We start from the raw sequence: 13229 nt of genomic DNA on the forward strand, positions 1-13229 counted from the left end.
CAAGAATCATTTCCCAAATTCATCCCAATTGCTCTATTAATTACCCTTTAGCTTGAACATGAGGAAACAGTTTCTACCTTATGCAGCAGGTCTATTTTTAGTGAAGCATCAATTTGCCTCTATTTTGTTATCCCTCACTGTTAATCCTGCCCACACAACAAATCTGGCATTGATCACTTGTGGTAGACAAATATTTTTGGCTTAGGCTATGAAAGAGGCATGAGGAAGGGTGTAGAGAAAAGAAGTCTTAATAACCAGCAAGAGTATCATTAGAAACCAGAATTCATATGGAGAAAGCAAAGCTAAAGGAAAGAAAAGAAAGAAGGAAGGGTGGGGCAGAACGTGTTCTTAGTATGTGTTTGTGAATATAAATCTACAAAAGTGACAAGACTCCCTCAGCTTCTGCAAGTGCAAATTCATATCAGCAAATTCAGCTTCACATGAAAGAAGGCTTCATTGTTGGATAGCATTCCTGGTGCTCCAAAAACAGCCCTGCCTGCTGCCCAAGACCATCCCTTCCCACAAAAACATGGACACAGCTCAGAGGAAGCAAGACTGACAGAACATTTTGCTCAAGAAAATACTGCTCTGAGTGATTGTCCTGAAACCTGAAAGGGGAAAAGGACAGGACAAAAGATAACATCCTCTTTGTCTGCATTCATCCACTTTGTAGCCTCAGTCCCTAATTCCATGCTCTGTCCCCCACCCAGACCTGCTTTCCTTAGAGAAGGTCTGAAGGTGAATCCAGAGCTGGACTAGATGCAAATGTTGAAGCAGCATAAATTGTGTTCACACCATAGTGTTTTCTGTTCCATCACTGGGTTTCATCTTTAAATGACAGCACTGTTGAGCTTGGAAAAGACTTTTAAAATCATTGAGTCCAGCTGTCATCTTCACAACTCACCTTGTAACCTAGACCATCTTGAGACTGCTCAAGCTGGGGAAGGTGAAAAAAAAGCAGCATGGCCAGTTCCCTTTGACCTGTGTGCTCTGTTATGGTGAAGGGCAAAAAACACTGAAAAAGCATAGAACTAACTGGAAACTTTACCTAAACCCCCACGTTTGTGAGCTCAGCCTGCTGTAGACAAGCCCATCCACAGCACTGGCTCTCTGCTGTGGGCTGTGAAGAGTTAGAGAGCCTTGGAGCACCTTGAGGTTGCTGCTGCCCCTAAGCCCCAGCCTGTGAGAAGCAAGGGGCCTCTCAAAATCAGGCAAGCCAAAGAAAGCCTGAAACTTGATGACTGTACTTTATTGGACTCGGGACAGCAAGAAGCAGACTCAGCTCTGCCTGAAAATATCATTAAAGCTATAGGTCCTGTTATAAACTGAGGAATCCACAGCACAGAAGGAGGCAGAGGCACCAGGAAAGGCAAAAGGGACAAAGCAATTCATTAACTGGTTATTGCTCTGTGCATAGATGCCTAACACTTTTATCCTTCAGTCACTATTTTGATCTGTGCTAACCTGGGATATGATCTCCAGCCATGGTGTGTGTAAGAAAGGAAAATAATCCTCATTTGATCTGGAAATCTCATATTCCTGACTCTAACTGCTGAAAGAAACAACTCCCAGACAGGCCAGGTGTTTAAATAGTTTGGAACTGGAATTTACTGCCCTGAGCCACAGTTTAGCAGTTGGCAAACTTGGACACCTGCCAGCGCCCTAGACTATGAACCATTCCTGTAACTCCATCAGCATTTTTGTAATCCTCTTCTGGAACGCTGAGGAGCTTGAACCAGACAGAAAAACGAGAGAAATGAAATCTCAGAAATGCCTATGATCAGTCCAAACACACCAGCTGTCTACAGCCACGAGTGTGTCCACTCCTTCCAGGATAAACCAGGGAGAGAGAAGCTAAACCTGTGACAAGACATTTATCTTAGTGCTGTGGTCCAAAAGAGTCTTCAGGAAAGAAGCACAGTTTGGGAGGCAAATTAGTAACCCAGCACAGCTCCCAAGACTGCTGTCAGTAGCTAGGAGGAGCAGGAAAGGAAGGTTATGAGGCTCCACCTAGAAGTCTGCCCCAGAGCCCCAGGCCAAACGCTGCTGCCTCCCATCCACTCCCCAAGGTGTGGCCGAGCCCAGCGCCATCGCCAGCTCTGTGCAAGGTTCATGGGCTGCTGGAGTCCTCTCCCGCCATCCTCTGCTCTGCAGCAGCAAACAAAAGCCTTCAGATAGCACTGGCACGTTTTCCTCCTGCATTCCCAAGTCCATAAATGCCAATTTAGCTGGCTTTTGTTGTTGTTGCATTTAAGCAGAGAAAAGCTGGCCTGTTTGGGATTCCTGCACAGAAGAGCTGAAGCTCATGGAAAGCTAGAGCAGAGAACTGTCCCATCTAGAGGATAAGCCAGGCTCTCAGTACACAGGTAGCACATGCTCTTTAAGAGGCTGCCCAGAGGCCTTCAGTTGAGTGCTCAGTTATGGTCTCCATAAGTCATCTTAGGTATGCCATCAATTCTTCTTACATCCTATTTTTGTCTCATCTGTGAAACAAGAGTAGAAAAATCTCTTATTTTTTCCGGTCAGAGAATATATCCTAGAGAACTTCAGGACTGGCTGTGATCTTAGTTAAGACTTAAGGCCATGGGTTTGCAGTAGAGCTGAGCTTAACCCAGCACCAAGGGAGGCAGAGATCCCTTCCCATCTTCAGATTTGCATTTCTCTTTTTCCCAAGGAGCAGCACCTATGCAGATACATCCATTCCCACTGTGCTATCACTGCTAGGAAGAGGGAAACCTTGTGGAAGTGCTCTCCCTGTACTTCAGCAGGGCAGAGATGTTTAGTCTTTGCTTCCTCCACAAGCACCACACCTAAACTATAAATCCTACTTCAGAAGGAGGAGGATTTTTTTGGAGTTCTTTCCCCCCCCATTCTAACCTTTTGCTAGGGTGTGGAAAGTGAATAATCCCAACTGAGCATTCCTTACTTAACAAATGCACGGTTGGCTGCTTAATTAGGAATTTAATAAATGTGACTTAATTATCTCTTAATTAGATTGCTTTATTAATGCCCATGGCCATAAGCCCTTAGGGCTCTCAATCTTGTTAGATCTCAAAAGCTAGGCTGAGTCAACACTTGAATAAACAGCTGCCAATAAAATACCTTGTGCTGCCAAAGGTGGCATTTGAATTTTACCTGATGATTCCCTTCCCAGGTTGAACTCTGTACCTTTGCACAGTGCCAGCTAATCTTTGCTCTCAGGGGTTTCTTTTCTGTGTGAAATGCAAAGTAGAGAATAGACCCCTTTTGACAGAGCTCACAGCAAGTTTTAAAAATCTTACTGGCCAGGCCATATTCCAGCTGCAGTAATCACAGTTCCCTTAATTCACTTTTCATCAGAAACCAGTTTTCTCCACTTCTGAAGAGCTGTTGTGCAATGCTGTCTTATACTGCTAAGGCCTGTCAACATGACAGATTTTTGGCATCTTCTTGGGTACCTGAAGTACCTATAAAACACTCCTTGACCATCAAGGACTCTCATTACTCTTAATATTAGAAGAGAAGCACATATGGACAGCTCTCACTTCTATTCCCAAGTGGCTCTTTTCAGTTGTAAGCAACTTCAACCTTTTCAGGTGGAATTTTGCCCTTCTGGTTTCTGCCAGAAAACTTTTTGGAAAGTTTGGTTCAGCTGTTTTTTAGTTTTGAGACAGTGAGTAGGCGGAGGAAAATACAACTGCTGCCATCATTTAAAAGTTAAAATAAATATTCTGTCACCTTGTCTTGAGCAACCTCTCACTTGACCAAGAAAAAGGAACCTTAAAGTTGGCTCACACATGCACTTGTTAGTTTTCCAGTGAAAACACATCTCAAATGAGCTGAATCACATCAATGCCTCCTGAGTCAACCTACCCAGAATCTGCTACTTAAAATACAGGAACAAATCCAGAGATGAGTGTCTTAGGCAATAACCACTCAACAGCAGGAATGGTGATAGAGGTCATGGCCCTTGAATGTTATAAAAGACATTTTTCAGAGCCTGTCAAAGGTCAAAGGAAGGTAATTTGAAGGAAATATTGCATCCAACTCATGAAGAGGTGAATATGACACTGGAAAAATACACCTGTTTCCTGATTTTGGTTTGAAAAAGTAGAAAAGCAATCAACATCTGCCCCCAAAAAACCCTGCTATTAATTTAGCACAGAGTAGAGCAGCAGAAATACTGCATCAGTGCACTGCAGATGAGGCAGCAATGCCTGGGAACAAACACCTGATGAGGTGACACCTCAAAAAGGGCCTGGAGCTGACAGAACAGCAGCAGGAAGCCACAGGTTCAACACAAGTCTCTCATCCAGCTAGCAGAAGAAGAGGGGATATCAGACAATGAAAAGTCCCCTGTTTCTGCTATGGCTACCCCCACTCCAGGAAAGGTTAGAAACAGATCATCATGAAAATCCATGGATTTTAGGTCCTTTCCTTTCAAGGCATACTGAGCCTTGGTATCATGTTTTCTCTCCTGCAATGTGAAATATCCAGTTTCTTACATACAAAACCACTGTAGCCCTGCACACATTTTTGCCTGGCCTGGCAATAAATAAAGGTGTGCTTCCTGGCAGGCAGTTTGTTTCAAGCCACCCCGAGTGGACTGCTCAGCTTTACAGCCAACATGGGCTGCTGTGGCACAGCACACTGAGAAAACATCCTGAACAGCTTTGTTTGGGGTTGACATTTCTGACAGGGAGCCAGTGCCTCATGGAAAGCTGCAATGCAGGACTGACACTACTCTAGAGCAGGACAACTTCTGTTTCCTTCCCCCCTTACCACAGATCCTTTTTGTGTTAAAGCAGGGGAAGCTGTATTGTCAGGGATGGTATGAGAAGCAGGAAACTAGAAATGAGAGGCCCAGCCACTTCTCTTGACTTCACCACTCTCCTCCTCTCCCTCCTTAAGTTATAATCCCTTCTCCAGACCCAGTCTCTGTTGTACCCCAAAGCTGTCCAGGCTGTACAGGTCACAAGCTCTTTAAGCCATGGCAGCATCTCAATATATCCATGCTTCCAGCCTAATGCAATGGGGAGCATAGCTAAAATATTTCAAATAATTAAACATCAATTAATAAACCCCATATTGTATAGGAGGGGCTGGTCAGCTTTTCTTCTTTTTATGCAGTTGAAGGGTAAATGCTTTGTAGCACAATTCTGTGCCAGCTAATCTGGAAAGTGTAACATTAAGGAAGCATCTCTTACTATTTTGTCCCAGATGTAAAATAGCTCTGGCCTTTGTGTGACAGCCACAGAAGAATGAAGGACAGACCTCACCAGTAAGGGGTTTCAGAGCATGAACAGCAAGGCTGGTTCTTGTCACTAGAATTCACAGGTTACTCATTTTCAAATGCCTGCATCTGGGAGGAACAAGGTACAGCCACTTGCCCCTCCATGCTCTCACCCATGCCACAGCTGCTGCTTTGCCATCTGTCCAGGCCCACATCCCCAGCCAGTCTCACAAGCAAGGGAACCTGGTGCTCCTCACCACCCTGTCCATGCAAGGACCACTGCTCCTGAGCAGGCAGCCAAAATTCAACAGGGGTGCTTGACACAAAACTTCAAGGACATGTCTCCTCTTCCTTCTGCTCCCTACTTCTACACAGCTTGCTGAACACTCCTTTTTTTCTGCCCTCCCTGACTCAGGTGAACAAAGCTATGAGAACCACAGAGCAAGAAGAGCCACTCCCAGCTTGTTTTTACTTCTCCTAGTCCCTTCTCTTCTGAGCCAACAGGAAGAAACCTGCCCTGACACCAAAGCTAAAATACCAGAGACCCCCTTCAGCTGCCTGCACACACAGATCACCCAAAAAGCAGTGCCAAGACCAGCCAGTAGCTCTGGCCCCACAAATGCCAGGCCACAGCACACACACAGAGAAGAGGAAGTTGTTATCAGACCCCAGTAACACAAAACAGCTGTGCTCGGGTAGGGCAGCCACTGCTCACCCCTGCTGGGGGCTGAGCAGCAGCTGTGCTCCAGAAACCTTCTGCTTTAGCTTGTGGTCCAGAGCCAATGAATAAGGAAGCACCTCAGGAGGTCCCAATGAAATCAGCACCCAAAGTCATTTGCCTGAGCTGTTTCAGCAAATCAGCCCACAGACTTGACCAGCAGGGCTTTCTCTGAAGACACCCCTTTCTCTCCGAGTTTTGCTGGCTCAAAAAGGTGATGCAGCAGCACCAGTAAGTGACAACTGTAGCTAAATGTATTGGTCAGGCACATTGGAAACCCTGGAAAGAAAAAAAAAGTCTCAACTTTCCACTGACCTGCCTTGGCACCTCAGACCCACCTCAACTTGCAGCACAGGTTGCTCTGTCTGTCCCACACCCTTGTTCAGCTCCAGCAGTGCAATTCAAAGCCAGCTGCTAAAGGTAAGGGTCCCTTGTTGTGAAGCCTACATAAGTACTCAACAAGAGAGATCTGCACTGGTAAAAAAGCCTTCAACAAGGCTGTTCTAGCTAGAGGATGAGCAAAAGACAAGGTAAAGTGATTTAAAATGTACCATCCCCAGAGGTACCACTGCCTCCTAGTCAGTGACTCTTTACCTGTCAGGAGCATGGGAAACTTGCAAAAGGACCCATGCCAGCACTCATGCAATCTCCTCTCTACCTGAGTACATAGGTGGCCCAAGCCACAAGGTTGTACAGAAAATCATTTTCTCAATGTCAGAGGCTAAAATTATCTGTGTAAATATTATAGCAGTAGGTTAACAACACAGGCTGCATCCCCACCCAGCCCACACAGTATCACAAGGCAGGCAGGTCAGCTCCAGCCCAGGTTTCAATTAAAGGGCACATTGTGGTTAAAACTGTCCCTGCCTGCTTTGCTTCAGGGTTTGAAGTTCCTCCACAATGCAGCTGCTTTTAGTATAGGTTTATTATTAGTCTCATCTACATCATGGCCTCCTCAAACCACTGGAATGACCAGGAAATCCATGGAGAGAGAACAAACAGGTACCACATGGCAGTTCTGAAAAAAGGTATATGGTCATTTGGTAAGTGGAGCTTAGACTTAATTTGCAGTGCTAAAGGGAGATTTGTAGTGCAATAAATCTCAGAATAAGAATTAGCCTCCCTCCGGCACCTTGCTGGTCATTTTTGACAGGAAATGGCAAGACATGAAGGAATATTAAACCTCAGAGTTCAGGGCTGGGCCAGATTCAGAGATGTGGAAGAGACATCTCAGAATTTATTTTTTTTTTAACAGCAGAGATCTTGCATTTTGCTTTGAAAAGAGCTATGACAGTTGTGTTAGCAACAGGTGAAGAATACACACTTCCAAGCTGTTGTGGGACAGATCCCCACCTGAACAAACATTGAGGGTGGGAAGGAGCAGCCACAGTGAGTGTCCTCACACCACAGTGGGGGCATGAGGCAACCTCACCTCACTGCTGCAGCTCTCTCTCCTTAGTGACAGGCATCAGAACATCTTCAAAGCTAAGAAAAGGACATGGTAATGTAGCAAACCTTTACCCAGTCCTGTGGCCAGAAATTGCATCTGTGACTCTGCCACATGGATCTGCTCGGTGTTTTCAGCCAGCAACTCAATGGGGACACAACTGACTTGAGCACAAATATCACATAGCTCAAAGAATGTTTCTGTTCTGGCTTTTAATTCCCTCTGCAGACAGTTCTGTACTAATGCACTCAAAGGTATATTTTGCTTTTTTCTGGCCAGCAACCACATAAACCCAGAAGCATGAAGAATAATAGCTCAGTCCAGTTATAGAAAGACTTTTCTTCATGGAAGTGCCTGATCTTCCTTTACCTTTAGCATGCACACAGATCTCTCCCACTCACATCGTTCACTACTTCACAGAAGAGTCCTCAGGTCATCCTTTCATTCCCAGGATTTTTCCTGTGCAACATTAAGTCTGTAAGGATTTGAACTCCTGTAGGGATGCTACTCCTTCCCTTGGGAGATCATTACAGGGTTTGACAGCTGTCACTAACATTTTCCAGCATTTCCCGCTGTCAGACAAAACAGCAAACATTCAACAAAAAGTGCACTGCACCAAGCCTTGCACACACTGATGGCAGAACTCAGGCTCACAGCTGGAAAAAACCACATGGGCTGTCCTACTGCAAGCCACGTGCATCTGATGCCCACGTGGAGCTCTCCATCCCTTCCAGCCACTGCTCCCCTTCCTGCTTGGATTCACATGGATGTGATTTTCAACAGGTGACATCATCTTTTCTAAAAGTCTTATGTTGGGCTATAAGCAGGCCCCAGGACTGTGTGTGATTCAGGAGAGGTGTGGAGGCTGTGCTCATGAGGCTCACCATTCCCTTCCCAATGGGATGCTCACTGCATGCCACAAAATGCTGGTGTATGAGATTGCTCTTGCCTGCAGAAGAGTTCTCTCTACTTTTCCTTGCAGACTAAAGTAGGATGAAAAGTGCAAAACTTTGCACAAAAATTCCCAAGGCAGTTCTGGATGACAGGAACCCACCTGACCCTCTGTGAGATGCTGGGGACTTAAACCCTAGCTAAGGAAAGCTCCATTGAAAATTGACCCACTCCGGGGTGCCATTAGCAGGGAAGCTCATGGTGCTCTGAAGATCTTTAGCCCAATACTACTTCAGTCTAAATACTGAAGACAGTTAGGTAAATCAATAAACTGGGGGGGAAAAGGCTGTAAACAACTTGTCTTGAGCTCTTACAACATCTCTGCAGTATACTTTGACCCAGCAATCAGGAGAATGAGATAGGACATCTGACTTTTTTCCTGCAGATCAGACAGCTTTTTGCCTGGAACTTGTAGGCACTGGCTGTAGCACACACACAGCACTGCTGCTGTCTCACTGTGAGGAATACTCACCAGGATGCATGCAGGAGGAATCAGTTTAGAGCTGTCTTCTACCAGCAGCAAGTGCCCATAGATGAGCTGGTCAGAAGTGCACAGTTCATCCAAAGCCACTTCCATTTATCCCCTGTCCCTTGAACAACCATATTAGCACCTGCCTAAATAACAAGCTTACTCCAGTTCCAATAGAAGTCTTCAGCAAGGATTTCAGCTTCTGCCTAACAGTACTGCCCAGTGCACCAAGATCAGCCAAGCTTTCTCCTTGAGCAAACTCTCTTTCCTGGTACTTCACAGGCTCATCTGCTCCCTGGTATCACCTGCATCACACAAGGTACCACACCAGATTAAGGATATTCTTGTCACTGCCTGATGCCACAAGGGTGCAGGACCAGCTGGCATTCATCCCCACTCCTCTACTGCAGTAAAATGTTCCAGTTTTGCAAGAGCAGGGGAACTTCTGCTCCATGGTACAGCCCACATTGGTCATTAGTCAGCTGCTGACCTCAGCTTAACTGGAGTGACCAAGGATGAGCAAAGTTGCTCAGGAAAATACCTATAGTGGGTGCAGCACTTGTCAGAAATCACAGCATAGGTACTTTTGAAAATTCCCACTTTCTAATCTGCAGCAGTGACTGTAATCTCAAGATCTAAGAGCAGAGATTCATTTAAACTTTAGAATGTGGTTAAATCTTGATTGGTTGTTTTTAACTAGCCATGGTAGTCACTTTTAAATGTGAGCTTTTTCCAGCTGAATAAATTCTTCCTCCTTTCTTTTCTGTTCCTCAATTATAAGAGTTATGTGAGAGATGTAACAATATTCACACTCACCAGCTTTGGCTACATCATCTGCAGTAAAGAACAGCAACAAGTTGCTTAAGTCCATGACCCTCAAAAGCAGTGTAATTGGTTTCACCAGACCTAGCTTGAAAGAGTTAAAATAATTCAGCCACTGTTTGTGAAGACAAGTTATTTGCTTGCTTTTTCAAAGAGATTGTACAATCCAGTCCAAACAGCTTTAGCCCCTTTAATTTGGATCAGCAGGATGCTGGGCAAGTTCTGCGTGCTTGCGAAGAACCTCTCCTTCAAAATGGTAAAACAAACATAACTCCAGCCAAAGCACAAGTTTAACATCACCCAGGGCTAATCAGGAAGCCCCGGATCAGGCAGAGACTTTTCCCAGATCCTTTGGGGTTTCCCTGCCAGAGGGAGGCTGAACAGAGCAGCTCTTGTGGAGCCCCGCAGCACAACCTGCTGGCATTTCTCAGCCAAGGCAGGGCTGCTCTAAACACATCACCCAGCCCAGCAGCAGCACAGAAAGACAAGAACCAAGGACATGAAACTACAAGGACATCTAGCCCAAACACTGGAGAGCAAAGACCCGCTTTCCCCACAATAACCAGCTATCCAGCAAGCCCCAAAAGCCAAAGCAATCCCAAACACTGGACTACCTAGTCCTTCCACCAGGCAGGAACCAATACAGCTCTAAGTGCTGCTGTTCTTCAGCCTGGTTTCTTCTAGAAAAGCACAATCTTATGAGCCCATACTTTGTGCAAGATGAAAGCATTTGCTTTTGAACCCATGGGCCAACTTCAGCCAAGCACAACAAAGGAAATTAAGTTTCATGAGGCTCAGAGGCCATGGAAATAGGCAGCTGGAGCTGCCCTGGCTGGGGAGGTGTTGCAATCTGAACTTGCTGTCGCAGCTTAACCCCAGCTGGCAGCAGAGTACCAAGCAGCCACTGGCTTGCAGCAACTAAAATATCAGAGTATTGTCAATGTTTTTGTCATACTAAATCCAAAACACAGCACTGTACCAGTTACTTAAAGGAAAATTAACTCTCACCCAGCTGAACTAAGGACACTTGCCTTTGCTGCATACCAGAGAACCCACAGTGGAAAAAGCCCTCAGAAAAGCTTCGGCAGAGAAGGGCTCAGGTTTCCTTTTTTGATGCCAAAAATAAGCAGCCACCAGACAAATTCAGAGAAACCAACTCCATGATAGCTCCATTTCCAGACCTTCCTGAGCATTTTCCAATGACATGCAATAGCTGCTTTAAAGGTCCTGCTAAAGAGTTCTGCATCTGCTCTTTAATTCTCTGGACACTGAAATTGCAAATATGAGTTTGTAATATGCCATGTAAAGTTCTTCTTTCATAATATACCTTTAAATGTTTTAAAATTCCATTATTTCCTTTCTTCTCTTCTGTCTGGAAGAATGTCCTTTTAGTACAGGGAATTAAACAAAAGGGAGGTGGCATTTAGAATTAATCTAATCTAAATTTAATTGCAGGATGATCCTGTTTTAGACCATATAACTGAAGGCTGAATCCTAATATGCCTCAGATACACTTCACAGCAGCAGAATGTTGTTCTTGGCCCTTCCTTGGCAGATATCTTCTAGATAACCTGGTAGAACTCTATTTTTATATCTGAATTCTGCAAGCAAACTTGCAAACATGTTGCATTTTCTCCCTTAACATACTATTAACTATTTCAACACTACACCATGAAATGCAGTAGATGGGACAGCATTTGTGGCCTCAAAAGCAGAACATGGGAAGCCATTCCAGGAGGGTGATTTCAGCCACCAAGGAGGTGGAGGTAGAAACAACCGAGTGGATGCTTGCTGCTGGTGACCCTCAGCTCGAAGAGCCAGAAGGGGAGAAATCCTGATTGCTTTAGATTTGCAGATCAAGTCACCTCTACAGAAGAGCCCTTTAGAAAACTGCATGTGCAACCCAGCTTTAAGGGTCCCGCTGCTCTCCTTCAAGGCTTACAATAAGCTAGACACAACACAATCCTTACAACTGGGTCTCAGTGTACAAGCCAGAAAACACACCTCGCCTTTCAGAGCCAAGGCTCCAGCCCAGGTTTTTATGACTTGAGGTTTTTTGTTCATTTGTTTTTAAATGCCTAAACTGAGCTATTATGAGACCGTTGGGCTGCACAGCAAAACCTATTTCAGCTGGCACAGCAATTTGAGCACCATTGAGATAGGACAAGCAGTAATGGCTTAAACTAAAAATGGTAGATCCAGACTAGACATAAAGAAGAAACTTTTCATTCTGAGGGTGATAAACACTTGAACAGGTTGCTCAAGGGTGGTGGTTGCCCCATCCTTGGAAACCTTAATGGTCAGGTTAAGACAGGGCTCTGAGCAACCTGGTCTAGTTGAAGATGTCCCAGCCACAGCAGGGGGGTTACAAACTAGATAACCTTTAAAGGTTTCTTCTAACCCAAACAATTCTATGATTCCATGGCAAACATAGATCTCCACCTTGTATGCAGAAAAGCACTGAGGTAAGACTCACTCTGGTGCTCAGCCTTCTGTTGAGAAAGTAATTCAGACCTGGAAGTGCAGTAACTCAAATAAGAACAAAAAAGACAGGCTGTGCCAGTATCTGATGAGGAGACCTGGTTGTAAACACACCAGGGCTGTGGGAACTGCATCAAGATTCTGATGAGTACTCACCTTCCTGTAAGGACCTGCTAAAAAGCCACAAAGATTTTTTTATAGTGGTGGTTTCATTTAGCCATAATATACTTGCAATACTCTCACTATGTCCATGAGAAACTCCCCAGGACTCTTGCAAATAGTTGTAACTCAATTCCAACTCTTGTAGTTGTATCATACTCATGTAAATTATCCCTCAAGGGCTTTATTTGTTTTTAATATACCAATCTTCAAGATTTAGAAAAAACTCAAGAGTTTCATTTAAATCACTTTAATGCCACTTTCTTCTCCCTTCCCCTTCTAGTCTCTTGAAGAAATCAGTACAAGGGTCTAATACCTCTCCAAAGAGAAAAATAAATACCAGTGCAACTTCACAAATTTCTACTCCACAGAACCTGGTCTCCAACTTCAGCTGTGAATAGATCCACAGAGACCAAAAGATAAAAGGCCACAGTGAGCACAAAGTTCATCAGAAATTTCCCCATTTCCCAGATAAGCAATTACAAGTCTGATGATCATAGTTTGTATTTGTGGAAATGGCTCAGTCAACTTAGAAAAAAAACCCAAAAAAACTGCAGAGAACCAGCAGAATAGCTGCAACACTGACCCTTTATGATGGGATGCACTTCCTAAAGGCAGGAATTCACTACATAGACAGGGAAGGAACAGCACTATGGCTTGGATTTGTCCTCTCAAAATGCATTTATCCAAGCTGCCTAAACCAGGGGGAAAAGAAGTGAGCTGAGTCTGAGGTAAAGCTCATCTCCCTACTTGGGAGATGGCAGGGAGCCAGCAGACAGCTCTTATCTCAGTATCTGCAGCAGAGCTCAAGACCACATGCTTGGCTCTGTGGTTATGACTCACCTGCAATTAAGGTGAAACCTGAAATTTCTATGTAAAGATAAATCTCTGGACTTGGTGGATGTAGAGCAGCATCTGCCAGACATCTGCTAACAGCTCAACACAATCCCAAGTATCTCAACAGGGTGCA

Source organism: Erithacus rubecula (assembly GCF_903797595.1).
Source record: "Erithacus rubecula genome assembly, chromosome: 6".
Lineage (NCBI taxonomy): Eukaryota > Metazoa > Chordata > Aves > Passeriformes > Muscicapidae > Erithacus > Erithacus rubecula.